Below are 15,740 nucleotides of genomic sequence, written 5' to 3'. Positions count from 1 at the left end.
GTCGTCCAGGGTAGGGGAGGGAATGGCCGGCAGGGATGTAGCTCAGTTGGTAGAGCATGGCGTTTGCAAAATAATGTTTGCACTCACTAACTGTAAGTCGCTCTGGATAAGAGCGTCTGCTAAATGACTAAAATGTAAATGTAAAATGTATTTTAAATGTTGCGGTGCGTTTGCTCACAGCGCGTGTGTTTGTGAGAGGAAAATGTCCCCCGTAGTCTAGACACACATAGACAGAGGGCTTCCAGTACTATGAGCGTTGCAGTATTCTGTCAAGTCATGGCAGCATCTTCACCCAGGGAGCCTGCCAACATCAAAGATGGGAAATTATGATAACCTCAACACACTCTCCTGTAGGTCAAAGACTTCGAGCCTCGGGGATAAAGAGGCCCAAATCAGTCCCGGTAGCCTTCGTCTGAGAAAACCTAGTCGGGACTGCGGTCACGGAATTCAGAATGAACCGACATAAAACAAAGAGAAGAAGAGAAGTGAAGCGCTTTGTGTCTGGGGACGAGGTGCAGGGGAACAAGGACGGAGAGGAGAGGGGGGGTTCCGTGTTCGGAATGACTCATCGTGACTTTGAAAAGAGTGGAGGAAAACTCTGGAGAGAACTGATGCGACACATTATAAATGTGTGTGTGTATTGCACATTACATGTTGGGTGTCTGCAAACACATTCATCAAAGAAACATCAGAGCGGACAGGGGAAAAAGGCAATATCAAAAGCTATTCCAAAGACAACGGGAGGTAAGCTAGCTAAGCCACCGACGAAACTTAGAAACAAAACAGAATATACAAGCTCAGAGGCCACTGATAACACAGATTGAGGGTTGAAGATGACTTTGTCTCTAGATGCTGGTCTAAGGTCAATTTGTCATTATACCCTCTTATGGTTATGGCTAGGGATGTGAGGGAAGAACGCTGATCCTAGATCTGTGCATAGGTGTAACTTCTATCTCTAATGCTGCTCGTCTGGGGTGCAGGGTCCCAGTCTCTCTTTGGCCAGAAACATAGGTCTCCAGTTCAATTAACATACACTACATGACCAAAAGTATGTGGACACCTGCTCGTCAAACATCTCATTCCAAAATCATGGGCATTAATATGGAGTTGGTCCCCTCTTTGCTGCTATAACAACATCCACTCTTCTGGGAAGGCTTTCCATTAGATGTTGGGGTCTTGCTTCCATTCAGCCACAGGAGCATTAGTGAGGTTGGGCACTGATGTTGGGTGATTAGGCCTGGCTCGCAGTCGGCATTCAAATTCATCCCAAAGGTGTTCGATGGGGTTGAGGTCAGGGCTCTGTGCATGCCAGTCAAGTTCTTCCACACAGATCTCGACAAACTATTTCTGTATGGACTTCGCTTTGTGCATGGGGGCATTGTCATGCTGAAACAGGAAAAGGCCTTCCACAAACTGTTGCCACAAAGTTGGAAGCACAGAAACGTCTAGATTGTCATTGTATGCTGTAGCATTAATATTTCCCTTCACTGGAACTAAGGGGCCTAGCTTGAACCATGAAAAACAGCCCCAGACCATTATTCCTCCTCCACCAAACTTTATTGTTGGCAGTATGCTTTGGGGCAGGTAGTGTTCTCCTGGCATCCGCCAAACCCAGATTTGTCCGTCGGACTGCCAGAAGGTGAAGCGTAATTCATCACTCCAGAGAACACACTCCACCTCTCCAGAGTACAACGGCAGCGAGCTTTACACCACTCCAGCCGACGCTTGGCATTGCCCATGGTGATCTTAGGCTTGTGTGTGGCTGCTCGGCCATGGAAACCCATTTCATGAAGCTCCCGACAAACAGTTATTGTGCTGACGTTGCTTCCAGAGGCAGTTTGGAACTCAGTAGTGAGTGTTGCAACCGAGGACAGACTATTTTACGCCCTACGGGCTTCAGCACTCGGAGGCCCGTTCTGTGAGCTTGTATGGCCTACCACTTCGCGGCTGAGCTGTTGTTGCTCCAATACTAGCACTTACATTTGACCGGGCAGCTCTAGCAGGGCAGAAATGTGACAAACTGAGTTATTGGAAAGGTGGCATCTCATGACGGTGCCACGTTGAAAGTCACTGAGCTTTTCAGTAAGGCCATTCTACTGCTAATGTTTGTCTATGAAGATTGCATGGCTGTGTGCTCAATGTTATAAACCTGTCAGCAACAGGTGTGGCTGAAATAGCCAAATTCACTTATTTGAAGGGGTGTCCACATACTTTTGTATATATAGTGTAACTGTCATTACGAAAAGCAAGCATCTTTCTCTCCTTCTCTCTCTCACCTCCCTAGCTCTCTGTCTCCTTCGTTTGTGCAGACCAAAGGCAGTTACGAGTTCAGCGCTCTTCAGGGGGCCAAGCCAAAGTCCCCTGTAGCTCAGTTGGTAGAGCATGGCACTTGCAACGCCAGGGTTGTGGGTTCGTTTCCCACGGGTGCCAGTATGAAAATGTATGCACTCACTAACTGTAAGTCGCTCTGGATAAGAGTGTCTGCTAAATGACTAAAATGTAAATGTTCTCGTCCAGTCCAGCCTCAGCTAAGCCTTAGATAAAACACATACACGCGCACACAAACATAAATGTAACGCACCCGCACGCAGGCAAGGACACACACACACACACACATACGTGCATACGTACACACACAAGCACTCACAAACTCGCACAAACACGCACTAGGATGACCTGGGTGTGTGTGTGGTGATACGTTTTTTCTTTTTAGAACCCCACCAGAAACAAATTCACACACAGGCACACACCATCCAAGGGCACCAAACCTGAAATATGTGCAGACCAAAGGCAGTTACGAGTTTAGCGCTCTTCAGGGGGCCAAGCCAAAGCCTCCCGACCCACCCTGCCCCATAACTACTTACCCACAGGGTAATCACTTAACCATAGTCCATAGCCGCGTGCACACACACACACACACACACACCTTTCAGGGCTGGAGCGAGGGCCACTGCACCGGCATAGCTATTGTGATTAAAGGCTAGTTTTTGTCCCCACTTTCAATTTGGGCTAGGCCGAACTTCTCAATTATACTGCAGCTTATGTAATTATATGGGTCTGTTAGAAGTTAGTCTTTGTATCATACTCCAGGAATAACTGAGCGACTGACATAGTTAGGAAAGGGAGGGATACTATGTTCAGTGAAATGTGAAAGGGGGTTACAATTGGGCACTCAGTTATACCAAAGTGTCCAATAGACATGCTGACGTGAGAAGAGCTTAGAAGGGAGAGAACGAGAGAAGGGAGAGAGCAGACCTGGGTTGAAATACTTGAAATAATTGTAGCATTTGCTTTAGCCTGCCTAGAGCGCCAGAGTTTGCAGTTTTGCGACTAAGACGCCCACAAGCCTCAAAAGACTCGCCTGAAGGTAGCCCGGTAACAGTAAAAAAAAAAAAGAATGGAAGTATACACTGAGTATACTAAACATTAAGAACACCTGCACTTTCCATGACATAGGAAGGGACTATGATCCCTTATTGATGTCAACTGTTAAATCCACTTCAATGTGTAGATGAAGAGGAGGAGACACATTAAAGAAGGATTTTTAAGCTTTGAGACAATTGATACATGGATTGTGTATGTGTGCCATTCAGAGGGTGAATGGGCAAGACAAAAAATGTAAGTGCCTATGAACGGGGTTTGTGTCAAGAACTGCAACGCTGCTGGGTGTTTTACGCTCAACAGTTTCCCGTGTGTATCAAGATGTCCACCACCCAAAGGACATCCAGCCAACTTGACACAACTGTGGGAAGCATTGGAGTCAACATGGGCCAGCATCTGTGTGGAATGGTTTTGACACCTTGTAGAGTCCATGCCCCCACAAATTTAGGCTATTCTGAGTGCAAATAAATTAGGAAGGTGTTCCTAATGTTTGGTATACTCAGTCTATATGGAAGTAGTTTAGTGCCAAAAAAAAGGGGCTAAAAATAAATAAATAAATGCAAATAGCTTCCTGATCTTTCTTATAACTCTCAGATATAGGAAAGACACTTCAAAACAACCGTCCTTTAGACATTTTTTGGACTGTGTTTTTCCACGTATGAATCTGTTATTCAATGCGTTTCTATGGGCTAATAGCATTAAGGCCAAATTCAATGTTTCATAAAAAAAAAAGGTTTTATATCTAAAGGGGTCCTAAAATTCAAACTCAACTATCAAAATGATCCTTGGTATGACCATCTTAAAACAATTCCATATGTTAGCCCCACTATTTATTGTTTCTGCAGTGAGGATTCACCCTCTTTAGATAATTATTTTGTAACTTATCTGCAGAAAAACATTGTTTTGAGCTCAAAAAGCAGTAGTAACAGTATGCAAATCAGGGTGCCAAATGAACGGCTCTTTCACCGATGCGATTCGGTTCCCGACGTTCACTAAAAAGATCCATGAAAAAAAGCTGTTAGTTCGTGAACAACCCATCACTAAAAACTAGGCTGTCGAAGTATGGTGTCCAAAAACGTTATGTATTGTCATAAATAATTAATTGTTTATGATAAAATATTCACTTAGCCACTCACTTGGGTGAAAGCTACAGGACTGACAGCCACAAAATGCAACAATCATCTCTGTCACTAGCAAACATAGTCATGGGTGGTACTGGTATGACTAAAATTCACTGGAAAGGCACCCTGGGAAATAAATATGCAAATAAGGCTTTACATCCTATAGTGTTAAAACAACACCCAAAAACTAGTTAATGTACAGTGAGGGAAAAAAGTATTTGATCCCCTGCTGATTTTGTATGTTTGCCCAGGGGCGGTGTGTTCAATAGGGCGATATGGGCGACGCACTGCCAAACGGGAAAAGGAAGGGATTTTTTTTCTAATCAATTATATCACGGCAACAGTAGTTATCAGTGTTGTAATCTAGACGTCTGATCTGCCACAGTGCCACTAAATGTCCAATCAGGCTAAAGTCGTGCTTCAAATGGCCCCCCTTTTGGGGCGATTTCAGTCAGGTTGAAAATCGCCCAGAAGTCTGTCATAGACTCCCATGTAAAATCTATTTTTTCAAATATCAGAGCTTTCAATACAATCTCTATGGGTTTCTGAGGGCTTGCACTTACGCGCTTTCGTCATACGTAACATAACCATGAACGTAACTAAGAAAAGAGCGGGTAGCAGCGTGAGCGTCAATCAATTCACTACTACTATCAAAATGGCTAGGCTTCAGTGCAACTCGATTGTGTCTTTGAAAGAAGTTCCTTTTTGTCGGCGAACAAATGAAGATAAATTGGCAACGAAACAATTAGGACCTCCCAGACCAAATTTAATAATTCAACAGGTTTCTACTAAAGGGGGGAAGTCCTACACCCGAGGATTTTCCAAAAATTGGTACGAACGAAAAACCTGGCTAGCAGGCTGCGATGTAGCTAATGCAGTCTTCTGCTACCCCCTGCTTACTCTTTCACCCTGAAGGCGGCACGGCAGACAGCACCGCTTGGACAGCGACTGGTGTGTAACGGACATGCACCATCTTTCAGGAAAGATTAAGAAACATGAGCTGTCAAAGACCCACATGGATAGCTGTTTGAGATTGTCTGCTTTGGGGAGAGTGAACATTCCCACTCAACTGGATGAGGGATACAGGCTAGCTGTCCGCCGCCACAACGATGAGGTTAGTGTTGATAATCACAAGTTTACTGGAGAACTGAAACTGACAAGGCTGACAAGATAGGACCCTTTTGTCCATTGTTATTGGATAGGAACAGAACTTATAACCAGCTCCTGACCTAAATAGATCTTAGCACAACATTTTACTCAACATATCATATTCCATATTCACTATAACAAATATATTTACTACGACATTAGCAAGAACCGCCACATCCTCAGCCGGCTAATCCAGTGTGTGAAGTTTTGCGGAGTGTTTGAGTTAGCTTTGCGAGGCAAAGATGAAACTGAGGGCTCCACCAACCCTGGTAAGCCAACACTTTTGAGATCAGTCAATAAATGCTTCTGGTATTGACTTATATGCTGCCCCTGTCTTCATGTTGTTGCTGGACATATCTTTTTTAAAATGTGTGTAGGTCACCTAAATCATCAGAAAAATTGCCCCCCCTGAGAATTTTTTCAGGAGCCGCCACTGTGTTTGCCCACTGACAAAGACTGATGATTGCTTCTGTGGACAGGTGTCTTTTATACAGGTAACAAGCTGAGATTAGGAGCACTCCCTTTAAGAGTGTGCTCCTAATCTCAGCTCGTTACCTGTATAAAATACACCTGGGAGCCAGAAATCTTTCTCATTGAGAGGGGGTCAAATACTTACAGTGGTGAAAAAAAGTATTTAGTCAGCCACCAATTGTGCAAGTTCTCCCACTTAAAAAGATGAGAGAGGCCTGTAATTTTCATCATAGGTACACGTCAACTATGACAGACAAATTGAGAAGAAAAAAATCCAGAAAATCACATTGTAGGATTTTTAATGAATTTATTTGCAAATTATGGTGGAAAATAAGTATTTGGTCACCTACAAACAAGCAAGATTTCTGGCTCTCACAGACCTGTAACTTCTTCTTTAAGAGGCTCCTCTGTCCTCCACTCGTTACCTGTATTAATGGCACCTGTTTGAACTTGTTATCAGTATAAAAGACACCTGTCCACAACCTCAAACAGTCACACTCCAAACTCCACTATGGCCAAGACCAAAGAGCTGTCAAAGGACACCAGAAACAAAATTGTAGACCTGCACCAGGCTGGGAAGACTGAATCTGCAATAGGTAAGCAGCTTGGTTTGAAGAAATCAACTGTGGGAGCAATTATTAGGAAATAGAAGACATACAAGACCACTGATAATCTCCCTCGATCTGGGGCTCCACGCAAGATCTCACCCCGTGGGGTCAAAAATGATCACAAGAACGGTGAGCAAAAATCCCAGAACCACACGGGGGACCTAGTGAATGACCTGCAGAGAGCTGGGACCAAAGTAACAAAGCCTACCATCAGTAACACACTACGCCGCCAGGGACTCAAATCCTGCAGTGCCAGACGTGTCCCCCTGGATGGACCAGGGGGATTATTTGCTAGGATAATAATTGCTTGTCAATGAATTAAGTGTAATACAATGGCAATCCGGGTTATATGTTGGAATCCTATGCGTAAACTGCCGACATTATTACGCATATTAATTGATAATGATGGAAAATAGGATATGCATCATTTAAAAAATAATATATATATATATATATATATATATATATAGAGAGAGAGAGAGAGAGAGAGAGAGAGAGAGAGAGGTGAAAGCATTGGAAATGCTTTTGGCGGTTAATCTGCTTCTGTTTTGTGGGTGCCACTGTGTGCTGTTTTCGATGGATGGGTCCTGGCCTCTCGGGGCCTTAGGGATACGGAGGGACGTGGGTGGGATGCTGATCACTGGGATGACGGCTCAACTTGGGATGGGGAGGGGCTTTAGCGGGGGAATTAGTGGAGAACAATTGAAGGGTTACTCCGTAGCAATGCAAATATCACGGTACAGCTATATGGACACTCAATCATTACGCTATTTTTTATTGGTAAATTTACAAACATATATAATGATAAAGACTTGAAACTTGTATCTCATTATAGTGTATGGTGAAATAAGTATAGCCAGTTATAATTGTAATGGCTTAGCTGATAATAACAAAAGAAGAACAATATTTACATGGCTCAAAGAGAAGGAATATAATATCTATTGTATACAGGAAACTCATTCAACAATTCGAGATGAAGTAGCGTGGAAAAAGAATGGGGGAATATACTTCTCCCATGGGCAAAGAAATTCAAAAGGGGTGATGATATTAATTAATAGTAATTTCGATCCGAATGTGCAAATTGTCCAAATAGATACGCAAGGTAGATGGATTATTTTAAATATGTTATTGGACCATAAACAGATATGGCTCATTAACCTTTACGGACCAAATAATGATGATCCACAATTCTTTGACAATATATATAATAAATGATCAAGCCTGCAAGCAACTCAAGACAATATTATTATGGTGGGGGATTATAATACTGTTTTAAATAGCTCAATGGACCGTAAAGGAAATCACACCACAAACAATCACCCACATGCTCTTAAGGAAATTGTGAATGTCATGGATACATTAGAACTAGTAGATATATGGAGGCTTAAATATACTGATCTAGTGAGATATACATGGCGGAGACTGAATCAAGCTAGTCGTCTTGACTTCTTTCTTATCTCATTCTCGTTGGCACCAAAAGTAAAAAAAGTGTTGATAGGGGACAGAATGCGGTCGGACCATCATATAATAGGCATTTACATTACTCTTACTGAATTTCCACGTGGGGAGGATATTGGAAATTCAAACAAAGCCTATTGGATGATAATTTATTCATAATTAGAACAAAGGAATTTATAACTGACTTTTTCCAACATAACATAGGTACAGCGAATCCCCTTATTGTATGGGACACCTTTAAATGTGCCTTTAGAGGCCATGCAATTCAGTACTCATCTCAAAAACAAAAGCAATTTAGGTCAAAAGAGTTTATACTAAGAAAGGAAATAGAAAATCTAACAGAACAGATAGATGGCAATAAAAACTGTAACATAGAGGCTCAGAATAAATTAGAGGAAAAACAAAAAGAAATGGAGAAACGTATTCAAGAAAGATCAAGTGTAATATATTATAAAAAGAAAGCAAACTGGATGGAATATGGGGAAAAATGCACAAAATTCTTTTTGAATCTTCAACATAGGAATGCTACCAAAAAGAACTTAATGAAACTGGTTACAATTGACAGAGTCACCCATAATTCACCAAATGATATTTTGAAGGAAGAAACAAAGTACTTTAAGCATATGTTTTCTTTTCAGTCGCCTCCATCTCCTCTAACTGAAGCTAATTGTAGAGATTTTTTTTCTATTGATAATGTCAAATTAACAGCCACACAGAAAGACTCATGTGAAGGTGAAATTACAGAGGAGGAACTTCTGGATGCAATTAAAGACTTTAAGTCCGGGGAAAAACTCCAGGGTTGGATGGCATACCAGTCGAGGTATACCAAACCTTTTTTGATATACTAAGCGGACCGTTATTAGCATGTTTTAACCACTCCTATGTAAATGGTAGATTATCTGACACTCAAGAAGAAGGTCTGATCTCATTATTATTGAAACAGGATACAAGTGGAAAATATAAAGATCCAATCGATTTACAAAATTGGAGGCCCCTTACACTTCAGTGTTGTGATGCAAAAATCCTAGCAAAATGTATAGCGCAAAGAATTAAAAGGTATTGTCGGATATTATTCATTCTAATCAGACAGATTTTTTACATGGAAGATATATTGGAGATAATATAAGGCAAGTATTGGAAACAATAGAACACTATGGAAAATATGGGAAACCAGGCCTGCTATTCATAGCAGACTTCGAAAAGGCATTTGATAAAGTTCGACTGGGGTTTATATATAAATGCCTGGAGCATTTCAATTTTGGAGAATCTCTTATAAAATGGGTCAAAATCATGTATAGTAACCCTAGGTGTAAAATAGTAAATAATGGCTATTTCTCAGAAAGTTTTAAACTGTAAAGAGGAGTGAAACAAGGATGTCCACTATCGGCATATCTATTTATTGTGGCCATCGAGATGTTAGCTATTAAAATCAGATCCAATAATAATATCAGAGGATTAGAAATACAGGGCTTAAAAACAAAGGTGTCATTGTACGCTGATTATTCATGTTTTCTTTTAAATCCACAACTAGAATCCCTCCACAGCCTCATAGAGGATCTAGATACATTTTCTAACCTCTCTGGATTACAACCAAATTATGACAAATGTACTATATTACGTATTGGATCACTAAAAATAAAAATTTTACATTACCATGTAGTTTACCAATAAAATGGTCTGATGGTGATGTGGATATACTCGAATACATATCCCAAAGGACATAAATGATCTCACTTCAATACATTTTAATAGAAAGTTAGCAAAAATAGATAAGATCTTACTACCATGGAAAGGAAAATACCTGTCAATTTGTGGAAAAATCACCCTGATTAACTCTTTAGTATTATCCCAGTTTACCTATTTGCTTATGGTCTTGCCTACGCCTAGCGAACAGTTTTTTAAATTATATGAGAAAAAAATATTCAATTTTATTTGGAACGGCAAGTCAGACAAAATTAAAAGAGCATATTTATATAATGAATATGAATTCGGAGGACAGAAATGATTAAATATTAAAGCATTAGACCTATCACTAAAAGCTTCAGTCATACAAAAGTTATACTTAAATCCGAACTGGTTCTCAAGCAAATTAGTAAGATTGTCTCACCCAATGTTCAAGAAAGGCCTTTTTCCCTTTATTCAGATTACAACCTTTCACTTTCAGTTATTTGAAAAGGAAATAATCTCCCAAATGTCACTATTTCTAAAACAAGCCATAGAAAGTTGGTTGCAATTTCAATTTAATCCTCCAGAAACGACAGAACAAATAATGCAACAAATATTGTGGTTAAATTCAAATATACTAATTGACAAAAACCTTTATTTTTTTGACAGAATGTTTAAAAAAGGTATAATCTTCGTAAATGATATCATCGGTAGGACTGGTGGAGTTATGTCGCACATGCAGCTAACAAAAACATATGGAAATGTCTGCTCTACCCAAAATTACAACCAAATAATTGCAGACTTACCACAAAAGTGGAAGAGGAAAGTGGAAGGGGGAGAAAGTAAGGAACTTGTCTGTCGGCCTTGCATTAAATAACATAATTGGTTAAGGAAAACTGTGATAAATAAAAAAGTATATCAGTTTAACTTAAGGACCAAAGGATTGACAGCCGTCCCATATAGATTGCAAAATAGTTGGGAAGAGATCTTTGACGTACCGATCCCATGGCATAGTGTTTATGAACTGACACGCAAAACGACACCGGATTCAAAAATTAGAATCTTTCAATTAAAATTATTATTTAAAAGTTATTTATATGGGGGATACAATCTTCCCAGCTCTGCAGGTTTTGCTGTGAAGAGACAGAATCATTAGATCATTTGTTTTGGTTCTGTCCATTTGTAGCTTGTTTTTGGACACAGGTCCAGGAATGGCTAAAGGATTGCAATATTTACCTGGAACTAACCTTGCAGATAGCATTACTGGGTGATCTGAAAAGTCATAGTCAATCAATCAATAATATAATAATACTTTTAGCAAAAATGTTTATTTTTAATTCACAATCTGTAGAAGCAATGAGAATAGAAAGGTTCAGAATTTTTGTAAAACATCACAGTACGGTCGAAATATATATGGCAAATAGAAATCCGATATGGATGGTGTTAAGAGATAGATGGGAGGTATTGAATAGAGTTGAAGGATGGGACTAATAACAAATAACAACAAATAATAACAAAGATAGCTAATAATGTAAGCATACTGTGTCCATAATAAGTAGGTTGTATGTTGGGAGCTTTTGGGAAGGAGCACAGTTAGAAAGATATGGCATATAGAAGCAAACCGGATGGACACCATGAAAATGATCGGAGAGGTTGAGAGTAGAAGAAGTTCAGGAGCAAAAAAAAAAAAATATATATATATATATATTAGAATTATTGTAAAATTAACTCTGTCCATAAGGTGTAGATAGTAAGTATAGACCGGAAGTAGAGGCCTGGGCATTGTTGTTCACTCATTTACTCCAAGTAGGGAAAGGATGGTGGGGTTGAAAAGTAATAAAGGGGAGTATATATATAAAAAATAAAAAAACATGGGGGATTGGAAGTGATGCAGACAATTACATTGATAGAAGATACAATATATCTGCAATATTAAGCTGATCCACCCCCCAATCTTTAAAAAAAAAAAATAACACACTACACCGCCAGGGACTCAAATCCTGCAGTGCCAGATGTGTCCCCCTGCTTAAGCCAGTACATGTCCAGGCCCGTCTGAAGTTTGCTAGAGTGCATTTGGATGATCCAGAAGAGGATTGGGAGAATGTCAGATGAAACCAAAATATAACTTTTTGGTAAAAACTCAACTCGTCGTGTTTGGAGGACAAAGAATGCTGAGTTGCATCCAAAGAACATCATGCCTACTGTGAAGCATGGGGGTGGAAACATCATGCTTTGGGGCTGTTTTTCTGCAAAGGGACCAGGACGACTGATCCGTGTAAAGGAAAGAATGAATGGGGCCATGTATCGTGAGATTTTGAGTGAAAACCTCCTTCCATCAGCAAGGGCATTGAAGATGAAACGTGGCTGGGTCTTTCAGCATGACAATGATCCCAAACACACCGCCTGGGCAACGAAGGAGTGGCTTCGTAAGAAGCATTTCAAGGTCCTGGAGTGGCCTAGCCAGTCTCCAGATCTCAACCCCCATAGAAAATATTTGGAGGGAGTTGAAAGTCCGTGTTGCCCAGCGACAGCCCCAAAACATCACTGCTCTAGAGGAGATCTGCATGGAGGAATGGGCCAAAATACCAGCAACAGTGTGTGAAAACCTTGTGAAGACTTACAGAAAACGTTTGACCTGTGTCATTGCCAACAAAGGGTATATAACAAAGTATTGAGAAACTTTTGTTATTGACCAAATACTTATTTTCCACCATAATTTGCAAATAAATTAATAAAAAAATCCTACAATGTGATTTTCTGGAATTTTTTTTCTCATTTTGTCTGTCATAGTTGACGTGTACCTATGATGAACATTACAGGCCTCTCTCATCTTTTTAAGTGGGAGAACTTGCACAATTGGTGGCTGACTAAATACTTTTTCCCCCCACTGTATTTCCCTCATTAAAATGCAAATCAATTTATAACATTTTTGACATGCGTTTTTCTGGATTTTTTTGTTGTTATTCTGTCTCTCACTGTTCAAATAAACCTACCATTAAAATTATAGACTGATCATGTCTTTGTCAGTGGGCAAACGTACAAAATCAGCAGGGGATCAAATACTTTTTTTCCCTCACTGTAACACCACAGGTGTTAATTCTGTAACACTGAGAAAGTGTAACAGCATCAGCTCTAATAAAGTGGTAATTTAAGTCGGAATTTGCAACACTCATGGTGTTAGGGACCCAACAGTCTTTGAAAAGTGTTAGTTTAAGATAGTGTGGGTGTTCAAATTCTGATTGCACATGCGACCTGAATGCAGTCATATCCAACCGTTATAGTAATTTCAAGCAATAGTCGTGTGGTCACCTAGATGATCATTTTAATTGGGACAGTTCCATCGCACTGCTTTGAGACAAGCAATGCCAGATTTAAATTTTTACTGAATCTCCGTTTGGATATTTGGTAACAATTAGGCAGGAGAAATGTTAGCTAAATTGAGGTAAGTGCTCATGATCATCTTATTCTAGTTTGCTCATATATTAACTGATCAAAACATTTTCTAGCATGTTAGATGTTGCTTTTCACTCGCGTAGTAGCTGTCCTTCTCCTGATCAAAAGCCTGTGATAATCAATGTGATTATGTTTCGCTGAGTCTCCGTCTGTATATTTGGTTAATTGATCCATTGCTGGACAAGTGGAAGTGGTAGCTCATTTGTTCATCTATCACTGATCAGAAACATTTAGCATTCAATAATGTAGCCTAAATCAAGTGTATTATTTTGCTCTTGACTCACGTAGTAGCCTTATATAGCCTCATATAGAGCCTTGGCTATTTTCCTATCCAGTCCCAATCCCACTGAAACCCAATATCCTGACTCGCATGAAAATTCCTAGCAAAAGCACATCTCTTACCTATGCATGTCAAAATACCGCTTTAACATTTCCTCCGCTTCTCTGCGCTGTCTCGTACTTGCTCCCCATATGAGAGCTTCCGTAGAGAACGTGTGACAGTATATATATGGATTATTTTTTTTTAAACAGAGTTGATCTCCGTTAAGATAATTTGATATTCAAACTATTAACACACTTCATCTCCCCATTATTCATGACCTGATCTGCTATCTGTATAATCATCAACTCAATTTTGCCAAATATAGGACATATTCTGTCATTCGTTGAAAGAGGTTATCTAGTAAGCTTAACAACTATGGTCATTTGACTTTTGTTTGACTGCCATTACAAAGTTTGTATGATTCGACAACGCTATAGCCTACTCCGGGTGCGCTCTATGTGTCCTGAGCGTGCTCTGTGTTGAGATAGCCTCCTGCTGAAATGCGCTGAATTAATTGAGGAACACGATAATGCTCGGAAATGATGGACGGCCTGTTACGCAATTCACAACAATGTCATTGGCGATCAAAAATCGTTACTCTACCATTACTAAATATCAGTTTCACTTGCTGTGAAATCTTTACATAGTGGCGCAGCCAAGCCGAAAATGTGGTGCAGCGCCACTCGTTTTGGGAGAACCCTGCCATAGTGGCCATATCTTGGTTTTAAACGCTTTATATGGGCACTTCCGATTTTTGCAGTATTTCCCGGGACTCTCGGGATACATATGAATTATTCCCGGTATTGAAATTTGGTAGATTTCGGGAAAATATTAATCCCTACTTCTACCCTCTCCCTCTGTTGATAAACCTCCCTTTTCTCACTTCTGGGTCGTTCCACCTCAAAAGGAAAAAGGATTGACACCCATCATCTCAGACTGTTCTGAAATCGTTTCAATTAACATTCCTGAAAGTTTGGTCCAAATCGGATGTTGGGTTTATTTATTGAATATTATCTGAATCCTATAATTTAAAATGGCCAATTAGGGTGCAATCAATTTGGTTAATTTCTCAGAGATCCAAAAAAATGCTAATCTTATCTGTTTCTAACTACAGAAACGATTTCAGAACAATCGGAGATGGTGGGTGTCATGGCTTGCTGAAATGACACGGAACGACTCTTCTGACCTCTCTCTCACTGTTAATAAACCTCCCTTTTCCTCCCTTTACCCCCTCTCTCTCTGTTGATAAATCTCCTTTTACTCCCTCTCCCGCTACACCTTCCCGTTCTCACTTCTTCACCAGTCTCTCCAAAAAACAGTCTTTCTTTTCACCCCCCCTCCCCTCCCCTCCCCCTCTGCTTCCATCATTCTACCTCTCTCTCTACCCCCTACCTTCCCCCCTCCCTCCCACTCTCCTCCCCCTCTCTCCTCCGGTCCACAACATAATTATGCGGTAGGCTACCCACTGTGCTACAGTATGTCAGCAGCCCCCCACAGTAAGCACACACACAGCAGGAAAAGCACACCAGCTCATCCATTACCCCTTTGTGTTGGTGCTGCTGGGCTGTCAGGCCCAAACAAGACTGATCTCTGGTCAGTGGTAGATCAGTCACTGATCTAAACATCACACAGGTCACTTCTCTGTAGTACAGCATTAGCTCCCTCCTATGAGACTTTGATGTACTAGATTAAGGAGTAGATAATAAATAATGGTCTGACTATTGCTAGCAGGGATCATCTAGACTCCAGTAGGGGATTGGTGGGTATGTCCAGTCCTGGAGGGCCGTAGTGTGTGCTGTACAGGCTTTTGTTCCAGCTCAGCTCTAATAACATTTCTATTCAAACTTATTGAGGTCTAAATTGAACAGGCACATGATCGAGTCATTGTTTGAGTTGTTAGTGCTAGACCTGAACAAAAGCCTGCGGTTACCGCGGCCCAGAGTTACCCAGTCACCCCTCATCTAAAGGGAACATCATGCTCAAAAGACTAGGCTCTACACACCCAACACACAATTATGGTTATGCCTGGACACCTGCATGATCGACTCATTGACTCTGGGTTCTCTTGCCCCCTGGGCGTCCCACACTCCCACAGTGCTCCTGGGAGTAGAG

The sequence above is a fragment of the Coregonus clupeaformis genome, unplaced genomic scaffold, assembly GCF_020615455.1.
Source record: "Coregonus clupeaformis isolate EN_2021a unplaced genomic scaffold, ASM2061545v1 scaf3317, whole genome shotgun sequence".
In the NCBI taxonomy this organism is placed as follows: Eukaryota; Metazoa; Chordata; class Actinopteri; order Salmoniformes; family Salmonidae; genus Coregonus; species Coregonus clupeaformis.
This window is presented reverse-complemented; position numbering follows the sequence as displayed.